At 38.4% G+C, this 15207-nt stretch overlaps 1 long non-coding RNA gene across 1 annotated transcript in view; it reads left to right on the forward strand.

Annotated features, from left to right (window-relative positions):
- Window positions 1-793: 793 nt before the first annotated feature.
- Window positions 794-15207, forward strand: part of LOC130431196 (uncharacterized) — a 54621-nt gene continuing 40207 nt past the window's right edge. Inside the window, exons 1-2 of the long non-coding RNA XR_008908162.1 lie at window positions 794-900; window positions 3022-3199. This is a non-coding gene — a long non-coding RNA (uncharacterized LOC130431196). The remainder of the gene's footprint in view (window positions 901-3021; window positions 3200-15207) is intronic.

Below are 15207 nucleotides of genomic sequence, written 5' to 3' on the forward strand. Positions count from 1 at the left end.
TTCCCTTTGATAGAGTTAGGACGAGGGAGTTTGATTAAGAGGATTCATTTCTGAAAGTAAACCTATGAAATTAGCCAAGGAACGAGCCATGTTAACAATGATGCAGAGCAAAGATGTTTATAATCAGAGCTTTTTGACAGCACATAGATCACAGTAAAGGTGGAAATAAAGCAACATACGAAAGAATCACAGCTCCACAAAATGATGCGATGGTATTCATTTATCAAGTTTGCGGAGCTATTCCATCAGACCGTAGTCAATTACCGTATGAATAGTAAAGATGCATGTGATTCCGGATTCACAAATCTTATTTGCTTTTTGCAGAGAGTGTACTGATTAAGAAAAAAATATTTTTATCTATTTTCTACAATAAGCAAGTTAACGCACACTTTCACAAAGATGTACAGAACATGTGGTGTATACGTCATATAAGTGCCCTTCAAATTTTTCTTGCATGACGTAATGTTTTATGACTTATTTAAATTTTACTTATTTTTAAGTTGCTTCTTAATCTTGCATATCGGAACAAATTGGACAATTTAATTTTAAACTCACTCTGTCTCTCTATCTCTGCCTCTGACTGCACATATCCTTAACTATATGGTTTTCAATTATACCTCTGTGCCAACAGACCCTTTAGACATAAAAGTTATCTACCAGCTCAGAAGCTGTGGCTCATGCCTTCAAATGGCATGGTGTTAAAACTGTACTAATTAAAGAGAGGAAAAATGGAATATGAAGTCATACATGGCACAAACACAGAAACATTACTGCTGTATGATGTGTTTTAAAGCAGACACCTTCACTGCTCGCTGTTAGAGGGAGGACCCCTGCTGGAGGATGCTGTGCCATCGGGTCTGCTTGTGTTACCTCATGAATCCAATAGCATTTGGCCCCGAAGTAAGACATTTTAAAAGGCTTTTATATTATGAAAATAATTGTATTTAAATGTCTTGATATCTTGGCTGACTGTAATGTGACTGGTCGAGACTCACAGATCTTTAACACCATGCAAGAGTGACAGGCTTTCGTTTACAGATCTTGACATTTGCTTTTGTTTTGGACCAATGATTATCTGAATAATTGTGGCAAGTAAACAGGTAAGCAGCGAGACTATAAAATGCCTATAAATGTACCCTAAACTACCACTACATGTTATTTGTAAAGCCAATGTCAGGAATTGGAGAGTCAACCAACTCTGAACTCTAGTTTTAGTCAACCTCCAAACGTTAATGCAGTAGTAAAAAAATTAAACAGTTTCAATCACAATTCTATACACATAATTTGTGTTTTATTGGTAATCAATTGCTTTTCTATCTTTTTCCGGGGCGTTTTATTTATTTCGTACACATGGTCAGGTGCGGTGATGTGACATTTTAAGTCATTTTGAGTCATTTTAAGTCACCTTTATTAACACTGCTGGCTCTTGTTTCACTGGCAGTACAAACTATAGTCTAACACTTACACTGTTGTGATTAAAAAGTTTAACACCACAAAATGTTAAAAAAGTTAAAAAAATGAACACATTTGATCAGATATAACATACTGTACAAACATGGTTATTAAGTATCTTTGTCTCATTTTCACCTCATGTTCTATGTGCGTTTCACTGTTATCCTCTTACAAAAGAACTCTCTTCATGAGTTCATGCAAAATGAATTGGGGGGCGATATGTGCGAACGTAACCTTAGTCCTCTGGGAGGGAATTTGTCTTGCTGTACTTAAGAAGCAGGCCTTGTAAATTATAAGCTTCTAATTTTTGTAATTAAATACCACTTGAATATTTAACACCATTGTTTGGGTCCCCGGCAAAATGTCGTACAATGTCGGTCGGACTATCAAGTGACTTTTGTCTCTCAAATTGGGATAAAAAGTAAAGTGCAAGCCAATCCCTTGCTCTTCTACATAATTTATTTGCATAATTAGCTCTTAATTTTAATTCACTATGCAAATATGTGCCTCTTTTAAATTGCATTAAAATGTGAACTGAGCTCACTGTCAAGGCTAATGTGAATGTATTGTTAAATCGTGATGAGAAATGATAGAGGAAGAAAGCCCGTATAATGGAGAGCAGCATGCAGAATATATTGGCTATTTAATCTGTTGAGAGAGCGTCCGTTCTACAATTTCAAGAAACTTTCATTTCTGGGAAGCGAACCTGCACCATCTCCCCTTTTTCAAAATCTTGTTTTAATACACAGGCTAGAAATTTCAAACCTAATTTGCCCGGTGTTGATTTGTGGTGAAAGTTGGAGGGCTTTATTCTGTATCCATTTCTGTTTGGATGCTCTTATGTCAGTTAAGGGAGTATTTACACTCGTTTCTCAAAAGGAAGGGAGGTATGCTTTGAGGACACTTATTACCTTCTATTATTCAAAGATATCAAGTGGTCAAGCATTAAGCTAACTCTTAGTGGCTTAGCCCACAGTGTAGCCCAATGGTGGCCTTTGTAGGGAAGGGAATACAAACCCTTAGCTAGGACAAAGTGAAGGGAAATTGACCTGCTTGATCCTTTTTGGGGGTGCGGCTTCGCCTCTTTCATCTTCTCTTGAGGTCCGTGATCTTGAGGTATAGCGCTTAAACAAATTAAATTATGCCCATCAGGAACATGGACAGTCAGATGGACTTTCCTTAGGTAAAATTTTGACTTTGTGTGCTTTGACATTTTATATGAAAACATTGTTTGAGGGTTGGATCAAAGGATTGTCTTTAAATTCGGAATTCAGTTTGTTGAATTAAAAGCATACATGTTGTTTCAGCATTAAGAACAGCACAAATGCAGGATGGCAGTGAGAGAGCAGAGGAGCAGAATAGAAATATGAGACTGACAGGCCTTTAGGCCGAGGAAGTAGCCAAAAGGGACAAATTAGCTTTAAACAATAGGGGATCTCTTCCACTGGGGGATAATTAAATGTTTTCTTCATCAAAGCCAAGACAGTTTGCAAGCTGCTCATTTTGTAATCCTATCATGTTTGCCCCTGAGATATGCATTCTGAATTTTCTTCCCCCTCTCTTCTTTAGGTTAGTCACTATCTCTATTGATGGCAATTCCATTTAATAACACTGTCGGGGGTGTTAATTATGCTGAGGGCTCAGGCCAGCCTGTCTCAGGCTGCTGCTAATGCTGTGCCCTATGTTGAGTCTGTGGGACTCCAGCCTGCTGGATCAACGCAAACAAAGACCTTTCTCTAATTTTCAGGTGAGCAGCAGAGATTGCCAGATACCCTTGATTCTGGGGATGGTTTTCTGTGGCAATGAAGAGATTTTTCAACTTTACTAATTTTAAAGTGAGACACATTTTCGTGTTCTTCGGATACCTTGTACCGCCATGTTTTGTGGTTTTTGCAAATATCTAAACAAACTAAAGTATTAAGAATTGCTTGTCAACTTTTACAACACAGTATTTAATCATTTAAAAAGTCCAGAGGTCTTTTCCATTTCCTGAGAAACTGCGAATCTGGACATTTGAGGATTTAATAGGACAGTGATTATATTTACGACGTTAAAAATGTCTTAATATTTTGCTGTGTATAACAGCACCATGCTGTTTTGATGTTCTCATGCCAAGAGATTAACCTTTAATATATGAATATTAGTATTTTTAAATAAAAATAGTAATTTGGGAGAAAATGGCGACTGATCACTATTCACAGCTTCTTTGGGGCAGCAAAATGTGCTGTCGATTCAGATCAACACAAACTCTTTTATCATTCAGTAAAACAAAATAGGGCTGTCAAACGATTAATCGTGATTAACCGCATCCAGAAGAAAAGTTTGTGTTTACATTATTTATGTCTGTGTACTGTGCATATTAATTATGTATTTTAAAAACATATGCATGTAGTTAAGAAAAATAAAAAAAATAATAAGCATTTATATATAGTTTCAAATATGGTAAATATAAATCAATCCATGTAAATATTTTCTAAATATGTATACATGTATGTGTTTGTGTTTATACATAAGATGTGATTAATCGCAATTATTCGTTTAACAGTTCTAAAATATAACCAATACATTTATTTTGGTGTGAGAAAATGTAACGCACGACTATGCACACATGCATATAAATTAAATAAACGGATTCGATACATTTAAAAAAGGTGAACGATACGTTTTTTTGGCCGTAGACTCGAACCTTCACCTGCAGAGATGAGCTCAGTGCAGTTTTTACTGTGTCTCCTTGTTCCTCAGTCTCACTTTGTGCCATCTGCACATGTAACAGGGACATTCTGTGCCCGCTCTTTCTCTTTGGCCACTGAGCTGTGGATTACATGGTTTGTTGTAGGCCGAGGATCAGAAGGAGGAAGTTGAATAATGTTGCCCCTCTCTTTGAGGGAGGCCCACGGTCTGCCGGCTTCAGAATAGCTTTAACAGGATATCTCAGAGGAAACGATGGCTTTTGTCCTGTGCTTTCCAAAAAAGGTTAAGTCAGAAAGTGTTGGGGGTCGCCTTTTAAACAGTCGCTGGAATACGGCTTAAACCCGTGCCCACAGCGTTGCCTATCTAACCTTGTGACACCATCAAGCGGCATGCTGGGACGTTCAAATCTTGAACACGTCCCAGTGCAACATGCCGCCTGGTCCCTGTGGGCACGGCTGAACATTAATACCGCCCTTGAAGCGGAAATTTTTAATGTAACAGAGGGAACAAAATGCATATGGTTACATTGCATTGATGAATGCATTTTATTAAGCTGTTGGCACTTATTGCTGGTTTTGTAGGAGCTCTTGGTTTTGCGAATATCTTTCGCTGGTGGGTCATTCCAGCGTTTGCTTTAGTGCTTCAGATTTTGGCAAGAGGATCCTTGAAGTGGAGGAAAGGATTAGCAAAGATTATCAGTCACAGCGAATAAGCAGAAGTGGAAAAGTATTTCACCTTCCAGGGCCCGTGGTGATATGAATAATCAAACGCTCCCCCAGAACATTGTACTCCAATGCACACATATATTCACACACACCAGCACGTTCGCAGTGCTTTGAATTATCTTTTCCTGGCATGAGAAAGACAATATGTTTTGAGGAATAAAGCCACGCTAAAACAATTGCGGTGCCTTGCCTCGGGGTCTGACACTGACTCTAGGGGATTGCGTTGAGCTCAGGGGCCTGTTTGCTCAACACAATCCGTCCTCTTTTCCCAGAAGGCCTGTCACTGTTTAGATCATTTAAATAGCCATTTCTCTAACGGGAACTGAAGCCTGTCTAGAAGAGCTAGCCTGTGCATGTTTGCTTAACAAAAGGAAGTGTGGATTTTAAGTAAAGTGTGTTTGTATTATTGTTGGAAACATGTTACTAGAATAGAATAATTAAAATGGGTGTATAGGATTAATTAAATAATGTGATGTAAGACAAATGTTAGCAGATTTTTGTACATTCGAACAGAATAGAATGTGAGAAATTGTGGGTATATAGTAGGTTTTAAGCTTTAATGTGGGAAACATTTTTAAGACAAGAATCGCACAGTCCTCTTAATTGTTATTTATAAGAGATTTTAGTGAACCCAAAAATATAAAAATTAATTTAACGTACTCGCTCCCAAAATGTAACTTACTTTCTTCTGCAGAATACGATGGAAGATATTTTGAAGAATGTCGGTAACAACATTGACCACCATTAAATTCCGTTACATGGACATAAAACCACTGCGAAATCTCACAAAAAATCTTCTTTTGTGTTCCACAGAAGAACGAGTCACGTGTGAATAAATTATTTTTATTTTGGGGTGAACGATACCTTTAAGTACATTGTACAGCCTCAGATTTCATGTTCTCAAATTTTCCATTTCCTTGGGGTCCTTTCCAGCCCCGTCTCATGTAAAATATCATGACAATGACAAATGACAGTCCCTGTTTTACATTTTAATGTGCTTAATTGAAATAGCCATGTAATCTCAGTTTAGATTGGAAGGTGAGTAGTCATTCACAAACCAATATAAAATAAAAACATAACCACATTAGAAAGCCCCAGAGGCAGTTTAATAGACCTGCTACTGCAGCCTGGAGCCCCATATGAATGCGTTTTTAGTTGAAAGTGAGATCTGGGAGTGCATAAGCTGACAAAACTTATAAAAAGTGAATGTATAATAGCTCTGTCAAGTCTGATGGATTTGTAGACCATCTGAAGTAGCTGCCTATACCGAATACAATCACACTATAGTTTATGTAAACAGGGACTAAACCCCCCCCTTCAATTCAAAAGCCGGGCGATGCACAGGAGCTCGGATCAATAATACATTCATCCCTCAGTAAGCAGTGAGACAAAATACATGATGGTTAAAGAGTTCAGTCCATGAATCTGAAACCACTCGTGAGGCTTTCTCGCAGGGAGTGTGTTTTTCCAGCAGTTTGGCCAAATGCAATCAATGGCAGAATGTGCTTCAGCTCATTGATGATAGCCCGTCATTACAGATTACTTTCTGTGAGTAATGAGACCCCACTAGAGAAGATAATGCGATTCAATAACATGTTAACTGCGCTCACAGGAAGACAAAATATCCGTATTTGTGCAATTATAACAACAAAAAAGCTTATCATGGGAGTTTTCTTACTGACGATCATGCATATATAAATTAAAGGGTTTGAATGACCAATAATGTGTCTCTGTAGGACATAACTTCATACAGCTACACCTGCTTCCAGTATGAATATTTCAATCTAATCCGGGCTTTCAATTAAGTGGTTGCAACAGAAAACAGTCGTGCCATGCCAATTAATTAGGTGTTTATACATATTTTTATGCATGCTGTTTAAAAAGCAACAACACAAAGATTGGATTTAAAACCACATCCATGAAAATATTAATAATGCATAGATGTTATGTTTATTCTCAGTCCAGTATAGTCAATACAAAATTTGAGGTCAATTCAAGTTTACATTTTTGTAAGTCCCTTACCATTATAGACAAACATACAGCAGCGGAGATTAAAAATAATTTTCAGGTTGTCTGTATTTACTATGTATAGGTAAATTGGTGTATAGGTGTGTTTTGGTAAAATGATCATTTTTGTTTCATTCTGTGAATTTCTAACAACATTTCTCCCAAATTTAAAATAAAAAAATTGTTTCTATTTGCATTTATTTGCTAAAAAATGAAAACTGCTAAAACATGTAACAATAACAAAAAAGATGCTCTTTTGCAAATATGGCAAAGAAAACAAGTTCATATTCATTATTAAGCAATACAACAGTAATATTTGAACATGTATTTAGGAAAACTAAAAAAACAATTATGTGATTTTTATCACAGTTTTCAGGTGTCTTATCATGTGTCTGTCTTTCACATTGCTTTTGGATGAATTTAAGTCACTGCTAAGGTTTCATTAAGTTGAAATTCATCAGACACTGGACTGGATTAACCACAATACTTCTAGAAATGCTGATTCAACGAAAATGTGTACTAGTGCCTCAAATTAGGCTGTATATACCATAGTTATGTTTTTCATTGTTTAAAGTAGCACAATTTTAATGTGCATGGTCTTCATTTTGGTGTTGTGTTTTTGTTGTCTTTTCTTGAATTATTGTATATGCTCAGTCATCTGTTGTGGACCATTAGCTTAAAAATAAAATACCTTCTAGATTTTGATGTTGTGTAGTTGTTTGCTCAACTTTAAATTAGTCAGGCATTGTTACTGTTATTAAGGCTAATTCATGCCACAGCTCCACTCAGTCACTGTACAGCTTCTTTGACGCAAACATTACGCTACGCATTGGTGCATTGGTTAGTGATAAAAAGAAGCCCATTATCGCAATTATTAGCATTTTTTGGCACCCCTGTGAAAAGGCCATTAACATCGTGCGTATGTGCGTTAGCGTCAGAATTTGTTCTGTGCACGGACACGGCAGGGAACCCTCTCTTTCTACTCTAATTCACATCAGAGTCAAATCAGCATGCTCATTGATGAGTGGCATCAGTGCTGTGGGTTACAGCCCAGAGACGAGCCACTGCCATTAATCACCATTATTGTTATTTTGAGATTAGATGACTAAATGCTGATGTGGGGGAAGAGTCACAGGACCTTCAGTGTCTCATTTGAAGGGCCTGGTGTTTTCTCTAAGATGTTAGACAGAAGGAAAGATAAGAGGTGGCAGGGTTTTCAAGTAGCTGTTACTAGAGTGTTTAGTTTTAGGTCAAGTAGACACCTTTGGTGCCTGAATTGATTTGGTTTACTGTACCAAAGGTGTGTTTGATTCTTAGTCAATGTCATTATAATAAAACAAAGTTCAATAGAAAAGTTATATTCTCATATATTGCATGTTGCTTAAATTTGTTTCTGAACCAATTCATTGCAGAACGACTGATCTGTGAAGTTCTGTGATCAAACCATATTAGAGAATAGAATAGTGAAATTATGGAAGAGGTCTTGCGAAATGTATGTTTTCAACAATCTTGGCATTTTTTTCTACCTCTGCCATTAGAATTGCGCTTGTGCATTTTGAAAATGATTAATCTAGTGGAATTCATCATGTGCTTTGATAGGTTCTGATTAACATGTATTTATGCAATTAATCAAAGCGCTCTTGCCAAAACAATGATCACGCCGATGACTTTGCCAAAGATTCTACACCTGCTGCCGAATCAACCTACACATTATTCTGAGAACGCTGGAGCATGTATCGTAGCATATTTTAGCATCGCTGTTTTACCAAAACCACTGAGGCTATAAGATTAAATTCATTTCCTCCGCACAAATTTTTCATCCATGACCTTGAAGTAAACAAATAATCGCGGAACAATCTATCAGACAAATTTACAAAACGCAGGCTTTGGACACAATGAAAAAGCAACTTAAAAAAATAAGGGAAAATGATTTCTTATGTCAACATTCTCTGCAATAATTGCTCTGGTTGACTATCTTACAAAAGAAACATGTAAGTTTGTTATTCATGAATTCAGTCATTCTCATCAGCATGGTTGGGTAGGAAAGCTGTAAAATACTTTCAGATAGCCATAAACACATCTGATGGAAACAAATTGGGGCAGACAAATATAACTGTCGGAAACATTACAGGCTGCAGTCGAAATGCGTTAGAGGAAAATTTTGACATAAATGTAATAAATGACACTTGTGTCGCATAAAAATCCGAATCTCTATTTCGCATACATCATTCGAATGCGTTTCTTTTCCATTAAACATGCTATTAGGAATACCTCAATGCATTTATGGAAATAAGGTTCTGTTGCTAACCTGTTGATACACAAGTAATCTTTTATGAGAAATAACTCTCTTGAATAAAGTAGCCGTGATCTTTTGACAACGTGAGATGAGAGTTTGTCTGATTTGTTGGCGGGCTTCTGTACTATTCTTGTTAATGAATTTTTAATACCCTTAATGACAGCAGAGGAACGATGTAATTAAAGGAGCAAGTTAAGAAAAACGCTGACTTAAACTCTTTATGAGGACCATTTTAATGTTAGTTTAATTGGAACTAACACATTATCTTAATGAACAGATTGCCTTCAAGGAGGATCTTTCCCTTAGCGGCCTCAAACTAGCCTGCATGCAATTTTGAAATGTCTTTTTTCTTCTCAAGCTGGTTCCAGAAATGAAATCAGTCATACAATACAAAACTTCGACTTTTCCTATCAGAATTGCCGTGTTATAGCAAATTGAACTGGCCTACCAGCAAGCAATGTCCAGGTTGCATGAAATAAATGAGGGCCCGAGCAAATGGACTGTCCCACAACCTTGACATCGTAGAGACAGTCCTGTCTTTGTCAGGAATGTCTGTGCACCTGGGTCTGGTGTGGATGGGTTGTGCTGGCAGGTGGGGCAGGGGGCTGTTTTTACGCGGTAAAGCTTTGGGCAGTTGAGTTTAATTTGGGATTTACAAGTGACATTGTGCCCCCACACCCGTCCTCTTACTCTCTGGGGTTTATGGAGTGAGACAGCGGGTCTTCTCCTCATGAATAGACAGCCTGCAAGCGGCCATGCACAAAGTATTATGGCTCTGCTGCATTATGTATCCAAATACAACCCCCCTCACCCCCCCCCCCCCCCGATTCAACCTGACTCGCACAAACTGCGAAGGTCAAGGCTTATACACGGCACTAAAGCAAATTAAGATGTTTGTACCAGCCTAGAAACATAACCTGTAAAACGTTTGGCTAAATAACACTGCACGTGGTGCCAGCTACTGTATGCTCTTGTTATCGGGAAGTGATGGTGGCAAGAAAGAGTTGGTCAGGGGGTATGCGAGGGAGAGATGCGTGAACCGCATGGACCCACATGTCAACCGCAGGGCTTATCTACCCGAAGCTGTTTCCCTTAAGCCCTGGCATTAATACACTGATAGCCCAAGGAATAGCCAAGCATAAAATGAATGTAAAAGGATGAAGAAACAACAAGAAAGGCCAAAAAGAAAGAGCACGAAAGTGTTTAGGCCTAAAGTTCAACAGACCAGTAATACAGAACTACCAGGGGCATTACAGGATGGCTCACATCCATGTGTGTATAATTTGCTGTCATGCCGCATGAAGATGAAGCTCTCCAGATGAGCGTTGAAGTATCACAGCCACTCTTTGGCATGTCAGCAAAAAATTGTGCACCGTTTTTAGCTATGCAGTATTTATCTTGCCATTATAAGCACGAATTGACTGATTATTGAGGAACACGTTTGTTTCTCAGGGTCCAAAGTGCTGTCATTTATAGCTACAAATGAGCTGACAAAGACTAATAATGATGTCCCAATTTTAAATATAATGGTGGTATTGAGTGGCAAATCTATAGCTGTTTTTCGGTAGTTGACTCGTTGGATTGACTGTCCTACCATGAACGAATATTCCAGTGTTCCATTTTCTCTCTGTAGTTTGATCAAAAGCTTAGATGAAGATATTAGGAGAGGATATTAACATTGTGTCTGGGCATTAATTTAGCCTCTGGATCTTTTGCTCTAGTGAAGTGTAAAACAATTTGTAAAGGACAGTTAAGTTGTTGCCACAACTCCACCTCCTCTGTGCACAGGACTATGCAACCACGGCAAAAGGTATGAATGACCATTACCACATAAACTGTGTATTGCATAAATGACTGAAGAAAACATTAAGGTTGCAAAATTTAAGATGATTTGGGGACGACTCTGAGAAATGGGTTAATCAAATCATCTCTCAATCAACCATCCAATCAATATTAAATAATTTTTGGTGACTTATTAAACCAATACGTTTATTCCTAGACAGTCATACTTTCGTTTCCTTATTTTATTGATTTAAAAAAGGCCCAGAGGCACTAAAACATACAGGCAATGATTAATGTCCCTCTCTGAAAAAGAAATTATATGGAATAAATTAAACTACTGCGGCAGCAAATTGAAAAATAAGGATGTAAATGAGCTTTGAATACTTAATATCTTATAAAGAAAAATAGTCAATGAGGCCCAAAAATGATGAGGGATCGCCAAAGAAACATAATATTAACACTAATGACCGAGGCTAGGTTTCCGCACTGTCAAAATCTAACTGTCACATGTGATTTGCTAGCCATAAAATGAGTAATGGGGGACAATATAGACCAATTGAAAGAGCTAACCTTGTTCACAAAGCGCAAGACAGGAGCAGTAACCCGCCGGAATGTCGGCTGTGAAATATGGCCTAGAAAATTTCTTAAATCTTTTGTATTTAGTGAGAACGGTGATTAAGCGAATTGACGTTGGACCTGAATTGTTGGTCACTTTGAATCATTTCAGACGGATTTAAACCTAAACTTAGTTCGGTGTCAGCATTTGGTTGGCAGAAATTGTACCTTCAGAACACATTTTTTGTTAATTTATGGCTAGCCAGACGATCATGTGGTGCAGTTCTGGCGCTGCAAAAGTCGTAACCCTCCCCCAATGAATCCCACCCGGAGGTGCTGGTAAAACCAGTGATGTGAGCGGAGAGATCTGGCGGGCTCCCCTCGTTCCTCCGGCCGGGGAGAAGAGAGGAGGTGCTGTATATTAAACATCGCTCCTTCAATCGGAACCTTTAATTAGAGGATCTTGGTATCAGTTACAGCAGTCCCGCGTAGCTTCCCGGGCCCTTCGAAGCTTGGTTACTCTACCAAACTTAATCTGGGTAGGGGGAGGCGAGGATGCAGATCGGTACGACTCGGGATATTAGCTGCCTCTCGGCTGTCTTCCAATTACAGAGGCAGCCAGGGGCACATGACCCGGCGTCCAAGTCCTCTCCAAAATCTTCTGTTGCATTAGTGTTATTTGTGATTTTATTCCCCCCACCCTCATCAGCCCTCTTACGATCCCCACTCTCAGACCTAAGGATATACTGAAGCGTGTGTTATGCACACCTAAAGACGCTATAAAAATTGCTGATGTATAAAATCGAAAGCGCTCAAACCGTCAGTGCAGAAATACCTGGATGCTCAGCCTATCGGGTGGAGAGGGAAACGCTGGCAAGGCCAGAAGCACTGTAAATCAGACCAAGTTCCGGCCTGTTTGTTTACATATCACAGTCTTTACTATGGTCCTGGTAAGCTGGAAGCCCTCTGCTCAGGCTATTGTATGGCTCATAAAATGCAAGAATATCATGATTGTGCAGGGTTTCTCTAGCTTGTTTGCTTGTGGCTCTGTTATGGTCTGCAGAGTAGAATGTTGAAAATGGAGCTCACGGTTTGATGAAAAGTGTCGGTGCATTATGGAGCTTGACGCTCACAGTGCAGTGTTCCCAGAAGTTGACATTTCAGAACATCAGATAGTGTCATTTGCTGAATTAACGGCTCACAGTATTTTTTTCTTTTGAAGATTTATGGAATAGATGTAAAAAAACGTTTCATCTTTATGTTACAGATTAAAGCGTTGTGATAATTCTCAGGTAAAATTTTGATTTTTTAATTCATTTTTTAAATGTTTTCTTTTTATTCTTGATACACTCTTAACAAAGTCATGGTGCTGAAAGGGTGCCTTAGTAGAAACATTTTTGGTTCCACAAAGATCCATCCAGTCAAAGGTTCTTTAAAGAATCACCTGTTTCTTCCTTTTTACAATTTGAAGAATCAATCTTCAATTTCAATTTTGACTTCCTTTAATTATGAAAACAAAATAATAGAGGTAAAACAATTGTTATGGTGCATTCCATTTATCTATCCATTTGATTGTATGCACTTATAAAAAACAAGAATTCTTAAAATATAAGTTATTTATTTCTTTATTCATAATTGATCTATTTACTTTGTTTCCAAACTCAATATGTAACGGTATTAAAGGGATAGTTCACATACCCCCCCTACTAGACCTAAATAACCTTCTTTGTTTCTTCACATTCTTCAAAATGTCTTCTTAAGCATTCAGCAGAATAAATTGGGGTCCAAGAACTGTTTGGTTACAAGCATTCTTCCAAATATCTTTCTCTGGGTTCATCAAAACAAAGAAACTTGAGGGTAAGTAAATGATGACAGAATTTAAATTTTCGGGTGAACTATTCCTTTAAAAAATTGTGATCTCAAATTTATTGACAAATGATTGTTAATATAAATTTTGTCATAGTTGAGCAGGCCTAATTTCTTTATCATTCAATGTTGCAGTAGAAGTCTGTTTAAAACATCATGTTTCCAGAGCTCTACTATCCGTTTATTAACTCTACAACTTATCTCACATTGGTGTAAATTGCATAATATTTTCTGTCAATGACACTGGGGTTACTTCATGCTCAATGTGGTAACGTCTTTAAAAGGGTCAAGAACATTCAAACAAGCATGTCAAGCTCTGTTTCTAATGTATGTGTTTACGTGTCACACGGGCACCCGGTTTGTCCCGTTTTACAACAGAATACTCTAACTAATCAATGGAGGCTTGTAACTCATACGTGAATAAGTCTACAGTCCTGCTGTATATCAAGCATGCGTGTGTATTTAAAATGGAAAGCTGGGCAATCTGATATGTTATCGCCTCTTCCTCTCCCTGTCTGGTGTGCAGCGGTAGCAGGCCTATAGGGAGTTAAACCAGACAGGTCAGGCATGCAGTGTGGCTTCCTCTAGCCAGTAATCACAGTGCTTTAGTACACATACACACTGATGTCTCCCTCAGTCCCAACAGTCTGCATCACTGAGAATAGTCTCCCAAGCGCATGGCTGATTACAGTCAGGCCAGAGCCACACATCTCATGGTTTTGGAGCAAATGTAAACCAGGCTAAAGGCTTGACCGTCACCCTGAATGGTTACACCCATCTTCATCACACCTTGTCCTGCCTGATAAGCCAAGATTTTCACATTTTATGCTTTAGGTCCTGTCACACGGGCCACTCCCAGACTTATACAGACTAGAGCACAGGATCAAGTAGAAACCCATAGACAAGAAGCTATGTACACGTTTTTCTCTGGTTGTAAGGAAGTTAATGTAAATCACAAAACGTTTGTAGTTTTACACCAAAAACTGTGTTGAGTGTCTACGGTGTTGGAGGATATAACGTGCATGACAATGAGAAGGCCACAGAACGAGAGAGAGAGCTTGGTGGAAAGGGAGGGGGAAACGTGGGACAGGTAAACAAATTCCTTGTCATTTTCTGTTGTTGTCTTCACTGTGCCACTTGGCATTTTAATGGAAGCGAACCTGATGTTACATACAGTGGTTTGGCGACCGCGGCATCATACAAGCCAAGAAAACTTAACTCCACAGACCTATGCATTAAACATATTGTAGAATAGAGTGTAACATTTATCACTGTCAATGGCACAGAGTTTGTATAAATTTAAATGCAGTCAAGCGTGCTCGGCCCCCCTCCCCACTGTATATGTGCACAAAAGCCCATTTTCCCATCTTTTCCATTGTTCTGCAGCCCTGTGCCAAAAATACCACTCAAGTATTAGGAATGTGCGAGACCATTTCTCACCATGATATGGAAGCGGCTTTTTATGTATTAAGCGAGTGTCATATATTTTCCATGACATAGTTTTTAGCATTTTGCAGACTGTATTCGTGTGTGCGAGAATGTTACAGGGGGTGAATTGCATTAATGATTGTGGCCATTTATAAATGTGCCAAATAACTGTTAAAATCATATTTTTTATGTGTTGAAATGTGCATTTGCCATAACATTATCTGCAATAGAAATGACAAGTTGTGGACTTTGTTTAACACTACTACTAAATCTTCCATTGTGAATCAGAGGTTCACTTCAGCAACACACAACACTTTTGTGGGGGGGTTTTTGCAGACAAGTAGAGAGCCGGACTGCGAGAGTAATTTATGGGGAGCACTTTTGCCCGAAATAAGGGCTGATTTA

Source organism: Triplophysa dalaica, chromosome 11 (genome assembly GCF_015846415.1).
Source record: "Triplophysa dalaica isolate WHDGS20190420 chromosome 11, ASM1584641v1, whole genome shotgun sequence".
NCBI classification, from domain to species: Eukaryota; Metazoa; Chordata; class Actinopteri; order Cypriniformes; family Nemacheilidae; genus Triplophysa; species Triplophysa dalaica.